Here is a 13460-nt window from a genome sequence, read left to right as displayed (position 1 = left end):
GCTGTTTTGCAGTGGTTGGAAGTACTGAGCGTAAGGCTCTGCTCATTAACAGCTGTGCTGGGGAGTTGAGTCCATCCACTGGTGTGTTCCTGTATTCCAATAAGCTGAGGTACGGGTCCGACCTGTGTGTGTGTGATTTGTCCATGAGGGCTTTGGCTGTTTGCACTGTCTTCTCAGCCAACCCATTGCTCTGTGGGTAAAGGGGCTGTTTGTGACATGCTCAAAGTCCCATGCCTGTGCAAAGCTCTTGAAATCCTGTGAGCTGCAGCAAGGACCATTATCACTCACTACAGACTGGGGTATTCCAAATTTTGCAAACATGGCCTTCAGCTTCCGGATGACAGTTGGGGAAGTGAGGTTTGCGATTTTCTCTACCTCAAAGTACCTGCTGTAATAGTCAACTGCAACTATATAGTCAGTGTTGTTCCATTTGAACAGGTCGGCGGCTATGTCCTGCCAAGGTCGTTCAGGAATGGTGTGTGGCAGCATTGGCTCTTTGGGAACGGAGTGGCGTCGCTCTAAGCAAATGCTACAAGATCCAACTACTGTCTCTATTTGTTTACCCATCCCTGGCCAGAATAGAATCTCTCTCGCACGCTGCTTACACTTCTCCATGCCGAGATGGCCTGTGTGTATGCGTGCAAGCATGTCTGCTCTGAGTGATTTTGGCACAATAATTTTTTCTCCTTTTAACAGAATGCCATCTGTCTCAGATATTTCATCCCTGTGATTCCAATATTCAGCGACAGCAGAACATTGTTTGACTGTCTCAGGCCACCCTGATTGGATAACCTGTCTCAAGACTGAGAGTTGCTCATCCTTGGCTGCGGCAGACCTGATTTCTGCTATTTTCCGGTCGCTCACCGGAGCACTGCTGATCACTGTGTGTATTTGGGAATCCATGCCTTCACTCAGGGAGTTGTCACTGTACTCAATTGGCTTCCTAGACAGCGTGTCCGTGACTGGTATTTGCTTTCCGGGCTTGTGAACAATGTTGACACTGTATCTTTGCAACTGTAGTATCATGCGCTGGAGCTGCGGCGGTGCAGATGCCAAGGGCTTTCGCATGATTGACTCAAGCGGCTTGTGGTCTGACTCCATGGTCACCTGAGGTCCATACAGGTATTGGTAGAATCGTTTGCATCCAAAGAGCACGGCGTACAGCTCCTTTTCGATCTGAGCATAGTTGACTTCCGTCTCATTCAGTGCCTTTGATGCATATGCAATTGGTTTCTCATCCTGCAGCAGGACTACTCCTAAACCACATTTGGAGGCATCCACCTGCAGCTTCACATCCTTAGTAGGGTCAAAGCAGGCTTGTACGGGACCGGGCTCTTGTGTTAAGAGGCTTTTCACTTGCTGGAATGCAGCATCCTGATTCGAGTCCCATACAAACTCACTGCTCTCTTTCAACAGTTCTCGGAGCGGGGCTGTTGCCTCCGAGAGTCTGGGGGCAAACTTAGACAGGTAAGTGACCATGCCCAATATTGTGTCTAGCTCCGCCTTGCTCTGCAGTGGGAGCATGTCTTTGATTGCTTTGACTTTGTTGGGGTCAGGCCAGACGCCCTCTCGTGTCAGTATGTGTCCAAAATAGCTCACCTTAAGCACACAGATGATTTCTTGTCTTTGTTCAATTTTATTCATTTCCTCTTTGGTGCGGCCATATACAATGATGTCATCGATAATGGTGGCAATGTTGCTGAGTCCTTCATAGGCCTCGTCCACTCGTCTCTGGAACTCATCTTGTGCAGATATGATTCCAAACGGGAGTCTCTTGAACCTATCTGCCACAGACAGTGTTGAATGTGGTTAGCATGGATGACTCTTTGCTGAGTTTTATGTTCCAGTAACCAGACCTGGCGTCTAATATGCTAAAGTACTGTGCCCCTGCCAGTCTTGGCCGTAATGTCATCTAGAGTAGGGAGTGGATAGTGGGGTCTCTGGATGGCTTTGTTTAGGGCACGGGGATCTAAACAAATCCTAAGCTTTCCTGTTTTGGGCTTTTCCACTACCACCAGTGCGTTAACCCATTCTGTTGGTTCAGTGACCTTTTGGATTATGCCCATTTTCTCCATTTCATCTAACTCGTCTTTGAGTCGGCTGCGCAAAGTGTATGGGATGCGGCAAGGCGGGCACACCACTGGTGTTACTTCAGGTTTCAGGCGAAGACTACAATCTCCAGGAAACAGTCCAATGCCCTGAAACACATCTGCATACTCATCCATCGGGCTCATGTGTGGCTCTGGCTGTGCATTGACCATATGCACTATTTTGACAATGTTCAGGTCTAGACATGCTCTCATGCCTAGGACGGGGGGAGAGCTTTCTGCACAGACTATGTCAAAATCTAGCATTACTGTTTTCTTTGTGTACCTGCAGGTTAACTTACAGGCACCTTTCACACTGAGTGTGTTCCCACCATATCCTGAAAGCCTGGACGGTGGGCCTAGGACTACATTTCCAAACAGTTGGTGGAATGTGTTTGCTGGTATTATGTTGGCCTGGGCACCTGTGTCTATTTTAAACTTTAATTTGTGCCTCTGTTTGCCTATTTCCAATTCTACAAAGGCCTGTTCCTTATTTGTGTTTTCATGCTGTTTAGTTATAGTGTCAATGTACAGTTCATCCTCTGATTGCTGTTCGGCACTCTGCAATAGCATGCACTTTCTTTGCTTTATATTGTGCTTGACGGCGCTGTGGTGGTGTCCTACACACCCTAGCATAGTGATGAATTTTTTTGCATTTGTTATACTGGCGTCCCTTTGCTGGACATTCCTCAGTGCGGCTGTGCTCTCCTCCGCACGCACCACATCCTTTGTTTTGCATGGCACTGTTAGCGTCAGTTTTGTTTAGTTTTGCAGTCGTGACGTGCCTGTCCTTTTCTGAACGGCTTCTTGCTAACTGCATCTACAGACAGGTTGATTACGCCTGCTGTGGGAAATCCATTGCTTTTAATTGCTGCTGGGATAGTTCGTGTGATCGTGCTATGTCAACAGCCCTTTCCAGTTTTAGCTCTGGACCTACACAGAGAAGCTTTTCTGTCACTCTTGTTGAGTTTGTGGCGAACACAATTCTGTCCCTGACCATCTCGTCACTGTTAGGATAATCACAGTCTTTCACTAGCTGTCTTAATTCAGTCACAAACTGGTCGAAATTTTCACCTTCGCCTTGCATCTTTTCGTGGAACTTATAACGTGCAAAGATGAGGTTAGCTTTGGGCATTACGTAGGCTTCAAAGCCGTCATAATGGGTTTTCAATACCTTTTTCTGGTCTGCAGTGCGAGTCCATGTATTGAAGATGTCTCTGCCCTTCTATCCAATCCATAACAGCAAGTAGCTGCATTTTCCTCCTCCTCCTTTTTTGCACTTAGTGGTCCGGCAAACATAAGCTCCACATGCTGGCGAAACTTCCTCCACGCATCTGGAAGGTTGGGCGAGTCCCAATCCATCCGTGGCATCGGAACACCGGTAGCCTCCATCTCTCGTCGTCAGGTCTATGTGAGCACTAGCGAGTTGATTCTGACACCATGTAATATTTAAAAGGGTTGTCTCCTAACGGTCACTCGACAGTATCTCGAATGAAGCAATGTCCACGCATTAAATAACGTTTGGTGTTCCGTGTTTACTGTGGTCTGGGATGCATATACAATCCCTTCCGTCTCGTGCATTTCCTGAATCTCCAGGATAGGTCAGTGACGTCATCATCTAGCGTCGTGCTGGACTAGACCATTACTGGATCATACCATTATATCCTGACCTATGGATATTACAACATCCACGAGAGTGGAAATATGTATTACTTGCCAACTGTTGAGGAGAGTGTTGGCCAATGTAAAGGGTGTCACGACATGCAAACTTGGCATGAAACTTTGGGTCACTGTAAATACGAAGATGTACAAACGTTACAAGGTATAGTGAAAGGTATGGAGATAAAAGGAAGTGCAGTCAGACCAGATCAGTTATGTGAAGTGTGTACACACGGCAAATTCACCCAGGCGAGAAATAGGGAGCCAGACAGAAAGGCTAAGAAACCCTTAGAACTAGTCCACACTGATTTAGCTGGTCCCATGCCAAGACCGAGCATAGAAGGGTACAGATATGCACAGTCTTTTACAGATGACTACTCAGGTACCATGTTGGTGTATTTTCTAAGGTCCAAGAGTGATACAGTGCAAGCCACAGAAAGGAGGTTCTTAGCAGACATGGCACCTTACGGAGAAGTCAAGTGTATCCGTTCAGATAACGGCACTGAGTTTACAAGCCGAAACTTCCAGGCACTGTTAACCAAGAATAGGATTAGACACGAGATGTCTGCACGCTATTCACCGCACCAAAATGGCACAGCAGAGAGAGGTTGGCAAACTCTCTAAGATATGAGCAGATGCTTACTGATAGAAAGCAAGTTACCAGATAAGCTACGGGAATATGCTATGCAGACAGCAGCTTATGTGAGGAACAGGTGCTACAGCAGGCGCACAAAGAAAACGCCATATGAGCTGTTCACAGGCAAGAAACCAAACATTTCCAAACTACAGAAATTTGGATCAATGTGTTTTGCTTACAAGCAAGAGAATGGGAAGCTAGACTCTAGGTGCGAGCAAGGTGTTTTCATTGGCTACGATAAAAACAGCCCAGCTTATCTAGTGTACTATCCAGACACAGAGAGGGTTTGAGAGCACAGGTTGGTGAAGTTCACAACCAAGACAGCCAAAGAAAAGGAAACACAAACACCTGAGTCATACATAGAATATGGTGATAGTAAAGTATATCCCAGGGTCAATGACAGTGAAGAAAATGTTGATGAAAATGTGGAAAATGTACCAGGTCAGGGTGTTCAGAGTGGAGTTTCTGGGACTTTACCTGAATAGACTGAACGCACACAGCCGGGCAAAGTCACCGAGACTGTAATCAGAAGGAACCCACTGCGAACCAAGACCAGCTCACCTACAGGAATTTGAGACTGGGAATACAGAGTACAAACTGCAAACATGCATGGACTCTTCTTATAGAGCAGTATGCGACATTCCTCAAACCTACCAGTACGCCACAGCGTCTGCCAAATCAAGGCAGTGGAAAAATGCCATGAACAAGGAGATGCGATCACTGGAGGAGAACGAGACCTTCAGCCTCACCCAGTTGCCACCAGGTAAAGAGGCAGTGGGGGTATATGGGTCTACACACTCAAGTGTGACACTGATGGATCTGATAAGTACAAGGCAAGATTCATAGCAAAAGGCTACAGTCAGAAACCAGGAACTGACTACGAGTAGACATTCTCACTAACAGCTGATATGACAGGTGTAAGAGTGGTCATGCAGAAGGCAGCGCAGGAGAAGCTAGTCTTACACCAGATGGACGTTAAGACGGCCTATTTGCATGCACCAATTGACTGTGAAATCTATATAGAGCAACCAGAAGGTTATGAGAAAAAGTCAGAAACGTGTGAAAAGCTTGTATACAAGTTGCATAAGTCTCTCTATGGTCTAAAGCAGTCAGGCAGAAACTGGAATGTTATGTTACATATTTGAGTGAAAATGGTTTTGTACAGAATCCCGCTGATCACTGTGTGTATACAAGAGAAAAACATAACGAAAGGTAATCTTGATAATACGGGTTGACGATCTGATCATAGCAGCTAGTGACAAGGGTGTGCTGAAAAGTGTAAAGGAGATGCTCACCAAAAGGTTCAAAATGAAAGACCTGGGAAAGTTGAAACATTTCTTGGGGATAGATTTTGAGCAAGCAGAAGGTCAAGTTAAAATGTCACAGAAGAGATATGTGAGCAAAATACTGGAGAGATTTGAAATGCAGGATTGCAGGTCCAGAAAGATTCCATGTGAGACAAAACTTGAGTACTCAGAAAATGCTGAAAAAATGAAAGAGCCAAGAAAGTACAGAGAGGCAGTAGGAAGTTTAATCTACTTGTCCACATGCACTCGACCAGATATAAGTTTTGTGGTCGTCAACTATCTCAGCACTTTGCTGAACCAACAGAAGAACACTGGAAAACTGTAAAACACGTGTTCAGATACCTCAAAGGTACAGCAGAACAGGAGTTATGCTTAAAGAGAAATGATACAGAGAGTCTAGGTCTAAGGGTGTACAGTGATGCTGACTGGGCATCAGATGTAACAGACAGATGTAGTACATCAGGCTATTGTGTCAGTCTAAGTGAAGGAAGCTCTTTGATCTCATGGAAGACAAGAAAACAACCGACAGTAGCACTATCTACTTGCGAAGCAGAGTACATGTCCTTAGCATCAGCTTGGGTAACTTGGCACATGAATGCAACCTCAGGCCACTTGCTAAAGTAATCTATGAGGGTAATAGCAAAACGGCAACCAGGGGCTGTGGACTCAAAAGGGCCTACAATGTCTATTGCTACTTTTTCCCATGCAGCATCTGGGAATGGAACAGGTTGCATAGGCGTAGTATGTGTAACAGCTGTCTTGCCATGCTGCTGACATGTGAGGCAAGATTTGATTGTGGCTTCGACTTGTGCATCCATCCCAGGCTACCAGTAGAGGTCCCTGAGACGTTGTTTCGTTCTGACGATGCCCTGACGTGTCTCGTGAGCCAGTCATATCGGTTGTGGCTGCAGTTGCTGTGGCACCAGTAGACGGTAGTCTCACCGCAGGACACATCTTGTGGCGATGAACTCGCGCAGCTGTGACTGAACAGGGCATGCCTGACAGGCCTCCTTGAATTCATCTGCAGACACAGCTGAGAAACTGCTGATGAGTGCCACCACCTACAGCTCGTCCTCCTGTCCCTGATCAGCAGTTAGCAACGGGAGCCTGGACAGACAGCCAGCTGTGACATTTTCTGTGCCAGGTCTGCATGTCATAATTAAATGACAGCAACCTAGCTGACCACCTAGCTATACACATACCAGCTCTGTCCAGCCCCTTAGAGGAGAGTAGTGTAGTGAGGGGGCTGTGGTCTGTACGTAACGTGAAGCGTCTGCCCCACAGGTAGGTCCTCCATTTCTCTGTAGCCCAGACACACCCCAAAGCTTCTTTCTCCACCGTGGAGTACTTCTGCTCTGTTGATGAAAGCATGCGTGATGCGAACGCCACTGTTCTCTCGGAGTTGTCTGGGTGTATTTCAGTCAGCACAGCCCCAACTCCATAATCTGAAGTGTCAGTGGTTACGATGGTGGGCAGATCAGAGTCAAACAAGGTCAACGCAGGACTGTGTACAATCAACTGCTTCACTGTTTAAACCTCTGCTGTGCACTTGCGGTCCAGACATATGCAGCATCTCCTCGCAACAGGCTGCGCATAGGCTCCACCACTGAGTAGTTGGGAATGAACTTTGCATACCATGAAGTGAGCCCCAGAAAGGAGCGGTGGCCAGAGGCATCCTTGGGGGCAGGTAACTGCAACACTGCCTCCACATGACAGGGGTCTGGCTGTATCCCCTGGGCTGACACCCTGTGTTCCAGGAAGCCAAGCTCTTCCTGCCTGAATTTGCACTTTGCCATGTTCAGTTTCAGTCCTGATGCATTGATGGCCTGGAGTACGGCTCGGAGATGGGCATCATGTTGTTCCCTGGTTTTCCCATGGATGATCACATCATCCAAGTAGCATTGGCACCCGGGTAAGTCTTTCAGTATGGTCGTCATCATCCGCTGGAAGCAGCTAGGCCCTGAAGCCAGTCCATATGGGACATGTTTAAACCTGAAGAAACCCTCGTGTGTGATGAAAGCAGTGAGATTTCTGCTGTCCTCATGGAGCAGCACCTGATGATATGCACTCTGCAGGTCCAGTGTGGCGAAAACAGTTCCCCCTCTGAGCTCTGAAAACATTTCCTCCATGTGTGGGAGAGGGTAGCTGTCCACCACTATAGCCTTATTAGGCTCCCTTAAGTCCACACATAACCTAATAGCTCCCTCTTTCTTTGCGGTCACTACAATAGGGGAAACCCACTCTGATGACTCGATAGGCTCTATAATGTCCTGCCTTTGAAGCTTCTCAAACTCCTGCGTAACTGCACCTCTCACTGCAAAAGGTAGGCGGCGCAGTCTTTGCTGAATTGGGGTCACATCTAAGCGCACTTTGATTTTGTGAACAAATCCTTTTGCATAGCTCAGTGTCTCCCCATTGCCCTGTTCTGAAATTGATGAAACAGCGTCTGGGTGACGTGTGACTGGGGAGCAGGTCGGACTTGCAACCTGACCATTCACTAACTGCATATCAAGTCCAGCAAACAAGTCTCTGCCTAGAATGGCCGTGCCCAAGTGTGTAACATATATCTCACTCCTCATACTTTTACTGGCGTATGACACAATGGCATGTAGAGTTCCACTCACAGGAATAGGATTGCCTCCGTAACTCATGTTGGTGTACTCAGTGGGGCATTTGGGAAAAGTTGCATTAACATTGCATTGGGAAGGATAGAAACGGCAGAACCCGTGTCCAGCACAAGTTCCACATTTTGTGTTGTCTGCCCCTAAACAGCCATCTGTACTGTGCACATTATTTTATTCCCAGTGCGAGCTATAGTGTCTACATTTAATATAGTCACTTCAGGCACAGTGCTCTCTACTTGCTCCGCATCATCTGTAATTTCACTTACTCTCTTTGGCCCCCTACACACCTTTGCAAAATGCCCCTGTTTCCTGCAGTTATTACAGCGGGCCGTCCTGGCGGGGCAAGATGGGTAGGAAGCTTTATGGTCGCGTGCTCCACACCTGAAGCATGTTAGCCCTTGTCTCGTGGCGTTGTCTCTCGTGGACGCTGGCGGTCCCTTGGTTGTGTCCACCGGCTGCACACCCACAGCTGCCGCGGGCGGCGCTGCAGTCGCAATTCCCCGGTCCATGATTTTAGCATTAGATGTGACGGATTCAATTAGTCCAGCAATAGTCACAGCCTTTTCCAGAGTTAGGGGCACCTCCAGCAGCAAACGCCCTCTTATCCGATTGGAGTTAGTCTTTTCCACCAACTGGTCCCGTAGCATGTCATCCTCAAACGTTTTAAAGTCGCACGTAGCAGCGAGTTCTCTCAGCGCGGACACGTTCTGTGCCACTGATTCTCCGTGATAGTGACTCCGTTGTCTAAACTTGTATCTTTCAGCCACCACGTTAACAGTAGGAACGAAAAACTTCGTCAGTGCAGATTCATCTTCGCAAGTCAGTGTGTAAAATAGTCCCTACCCCTCAGCACCGAGGCTATGGACGAGAAGCGCGCGCATTCTAGCTTCTGACATTTTCTCCGCCGAAGCTAGCAGATCATTTTCAAAAGCACGTAGCCAGCTTGAAAAGCTTATCGAGGGCTCGCCCGGAGACATGAGGAAAGGTGGCATTGGGTTCACATTCACAGGCATCGTCGCCAATATGTTGTGTTACTAAGGGACCACTCGAAGACACACGTCTGTTAGCATACGCTTCTTTACTTGAACAACCCACGTCACACTCCTTCTCCCCTCTTACAGTCACTTACATCCTATCTCGCCCTCTAGCTCCCCCTACTGTCCTTCAACTGCATCAACTCAAGACGTCACAATATGTATATAATTTTTTTTTGTTACAGGCAGTAATTTATCTTGTGGACTTAATGCAGATGAGCTTTGAGCTTTTCTTCGAACCACAAGGTGGCCTTTTTTCTTCAATATTTGCCACATCATTGAAGGTACACACATTGAAGGTACACATGAATATATACACACACGTTGAAGGCAAACAATTCTTATGTCTCTTGCATAAGTTAACCCTTGCTGTCTACCCTTTTTAGAGAATTAGCCATTTGTCTCGGCCAGATACGTGAGTTTGCATTACATCTCAAAATATATCATGACATGTTAAGAGTAGAAAGGACACAAACCAGGGCTAGGGGGAGAAGGAAGATATTTAACAAAAGCTGTATGTTGGATTTGAAACTGAACACCATGAACTTGGGTCTGAGTCTACATGGTATGCTTTCAAGCCAACTTGTGCGACCAGGGCCACAACCATAACGTTTCAACTCTGTAAGATTTCACATTGATGAAGAGACATTGTCAATGAATTTCAGAAACACTTATGAAAGGAAGATAATGCAAGCCAAGCAAAGAGCAGAAGTATAAAACAGGATGTGATTAAAGTATGTAGATGTGGTCTTGGCTTTCAGAATAAGGCCTTGGTTGATTTGGGTATCAGCAGTGTGTTGAATGCTCCTAACAAAACCAGGGAGGTTTGATTGAGCAGCCTATACAGTCCCACATGAGCCCTAGCCATGTGGGACTGTGCCAGGAGCATCCTTTCATACCCTACCAGGGATGGGCAACATGATCCAGAAAGGGCCGGTGTGGGTGCAGGTCTTTGTTCCAACCAAGCAGTTACACACCTGAGTCTACAAATCAAGGTCCTTAGCAAAGACTATTGGTTGACTAATAGACTCAGGTGTGTAACTGCCTGGTTGGAACAAAGACCTGCACCCACACCGGCCCTTTCTGGATCATATTGCCCATCCCTGCGCGGCCCTTCAAAAGAATTCAAATGCCCCAAAGGAAAGATGGAGCTAACGCCAACAAACTCTAAAGACACGACAGTAAGAAGCGTAGTGTATATTCTAGCAAATACAGATATATTGACCTGCAGGAATCAGATAGCAAACCCAGCCAACCCTTTTAGTTACTTGGATGTTGTATGGGAAGTATAAATGAGTGGAAATTGCATAACCAAACCAACATTAGAAAAGAGGAAGGACCAAATTGTTTTGTAGGGGACACCAAAGTTTGAAACAGGGAACTGGTATGTTGCCAGGAGGAAGCAAAGATGTGTGCCGCCGAAGCAGTTTAAAGTACACAAGGACAACAGCCAAACCATGGAAGCTTACAGTGGAGGATCACACAAGCTGAGCAGCCCCCGTTAATACAGAGGTGTCTAGGATTACATTCTCTATCGGGGTAACCGCTGATGTGCTGCTGTTACATCACCTCCGAGTCCACAGGTCTTCTGTTTCAGAATCTGCCATTGAGACCATGCACACAGAGAGGAAGACAACTAAAAATAAATCTTTTAATTCGTTGAACTGAGAACTGTGTGCATTAAATTGGCTTCATACGCAAAGGTTAGCATGTCAGACAGCATTTCTCATTCGGAGGGCAAGCGTCAGAGCAGTCAAGCAGAGATCCATTCCATCCATTCCACTATCCAAGCTGCTTATCCAAATTCGGGTCACGGGATGCTGGAGCCTATCCCAGCAGTCATTGGGCGGCAGGCGGGGAGACACCCTGGACAGGCTGCCAGGCTATCACAGGGCTGACACATTCACACCTAGGGACAATTTAGTAAGGCCAATTCACCTGACCTACATGTCTTTTGACTGTGGGAGGAAACCAGAGCATCTGGAGATAAGGTTGGGAAATAGAAGCAGACAATTCAGCAACAGATGGTCGACCACATGTAACCTGCATCACAGCCTGTTTACTTCAGAGCTGACGGTGCCATGGAAGACGGTGTAGATGACAGGAAGAAACACGTCTACAAATACTACATCTTATGGAGGCTGAGCAGTGACCAGACTTTAACCCCATGTGGGAACATGCGAAAAGGGAAAAGGCAAAACTGTAACTTCACAGGACGACCTCTTGTAATAGTCTCAGAGAGCACTGGGATAAACTGGGTTTTCAAATTCTGCACAGACTTGTGGAATTAGTGCCAGACAGACTACAGGCTGCAGTTAAGGTAATGTTGATGTTAGCAAAATGTTTTGACTTGTAAAAGACGATTTAATTTTGCCTCATGTATATCAAAAGGGTAAAAACTGTGTATTAGCGTTTAATGAACAACACCTTTGTTTTCGTCCTTTTTTTGTTTGCATCCCTCAAAATGATTAATGATGAATAAACTCAAACTTTTAGACTCTACTGTAAACTCATGTTAATATGTTTTCTTATTAGTGCAATACATTTCCTACAAGACAGACAAACGGACGGATGGATAGATAGATAGATAGATAGATAGATAGATAGATAGATAGATAGATAGATAGATAGATAGATAGATAGATACATACATACATACATACATACATACATAGATAGATAGATAGATAGATAGATAGATATACTTTATTGTCCTACAAGATGATATTTGTTTTTACCTTTTATACAGAGCCTCACATACAGTAAATACATGTACACATACTATACATACCACATGACATACATATAGAAGAGGGATACAACAATACATGTGCATGTAATAATGTATGTTTTCAGTAGTGTGCTGTAATAATGTATGTTTTTAGTAATGTGCTGTAATAATACCAACCCCGACTGGGAGTTGAGGATGCCATAATTTTCACACTTAACCATGCCTACGCCCACCTGGATAAGCCAGCAAGCACTGTGAGGGTCATATTCTTTGACTTTTCCAGTGCCTTCAACACCATCCGGCCAGCTCTACTGGGTGAGAAGCTGACAGCAATGAAGGTAGATGCCCCCCTTGTGTCCTGGATTTTTGACTACCTTACTGGTAGACCACAGTATGTGCGCTTGCATCACTGTGTGTCAGACAGAGTGGTCAACAACACTAGGGCTCTGCAGGGGACAGTCCTGTCTCCCTTCCTTTTCACCCTCTACACCACGGACTTCAACTACCACACAGTCCTGCCATCTTCAGAAGTTCTCTGATGACTCTGCTATAGTCGGATGCATCAGTAAGGGCGAGGAGGCTGAGTACAGGGCTGTGGTGGGAGACTTTGTCACGTGGTGTGAGCAGAACAATCTGCAGCTCAACGTGACTAAGACAAAGGAGCTGGTTGTTGACCTGAGGAGGGACATGACACCAGTGACCCCTGTCTCCATCCAGGGGGTCAGTGTGGACACTGTGGAATACTATAAGTACCTGGGAGTGTATATAGACAATAAATTGGACTGGGCTAAGAACACTGATGCCCTCTACAAGAACAGGCAGAGCCGTCTCTACTTTTTGAGGAGGCTGAGATCCTTCAACATCTGCCAGACAATGCTCATGATGTGGTATGAGTCTGTGGTGGCCAGTGCGCTCCTGTTTGCTGTTGTGTGTTGGGTAGCAGATGCAGACAGGCTCAATAAACTGATCTGCAAGGCTGGTGACTTTGTTGGGGTTGAACTGGATTCTCTTACGGCGGTTTCTGAGAGGAGGACACTGCTGAAATTACGTGCCATCATGGACAATGTTTCCCACCCACTCCATGACATGCTGGTCGGGCACAGGAGTACTTTTAGTAACAGACTCATTCTGCCGAAAAGCGCCACAGAGTGCCACAGGATGTCATTCCTGCCTGTGATCATCAAACTTTACCACTCCTCTCTCTGACTCAGACTGTCAGACGCTCTGAGTTAATGGTCATTGGCTTGGCCCCGTCAAGTTTTGTTTGTGCTGCCTGTTGTGTGCTGCGGTAGTGCAGTATAGATAGGGTGTTATGTGCACCATGCTTGTTGATATATTTTGTTCTTATTTCTATGTCTTATTTTATCTTTTATTTCTATTT

This window comes from Lampris incognitus, chromosome 8 (genome assembly GCF_029633865.1).
Source record: "Lampris incognitus isolate fLamInc1 chromosome 8, fLamInc1.hap2, whole genome shotgun sequence".
Classification (NCBI taxonomy): domain Eukaryota; kingdom Metazoa; phylum Chordata; class Actinopteri; order Lampriformes; family Lampridae; genus Lampris; species Lampris incognitus.
The sequence above is the reverse complement of the archived record's forward strand: the minus strand, read 5'-3'. Positions refer to the sequence as shown.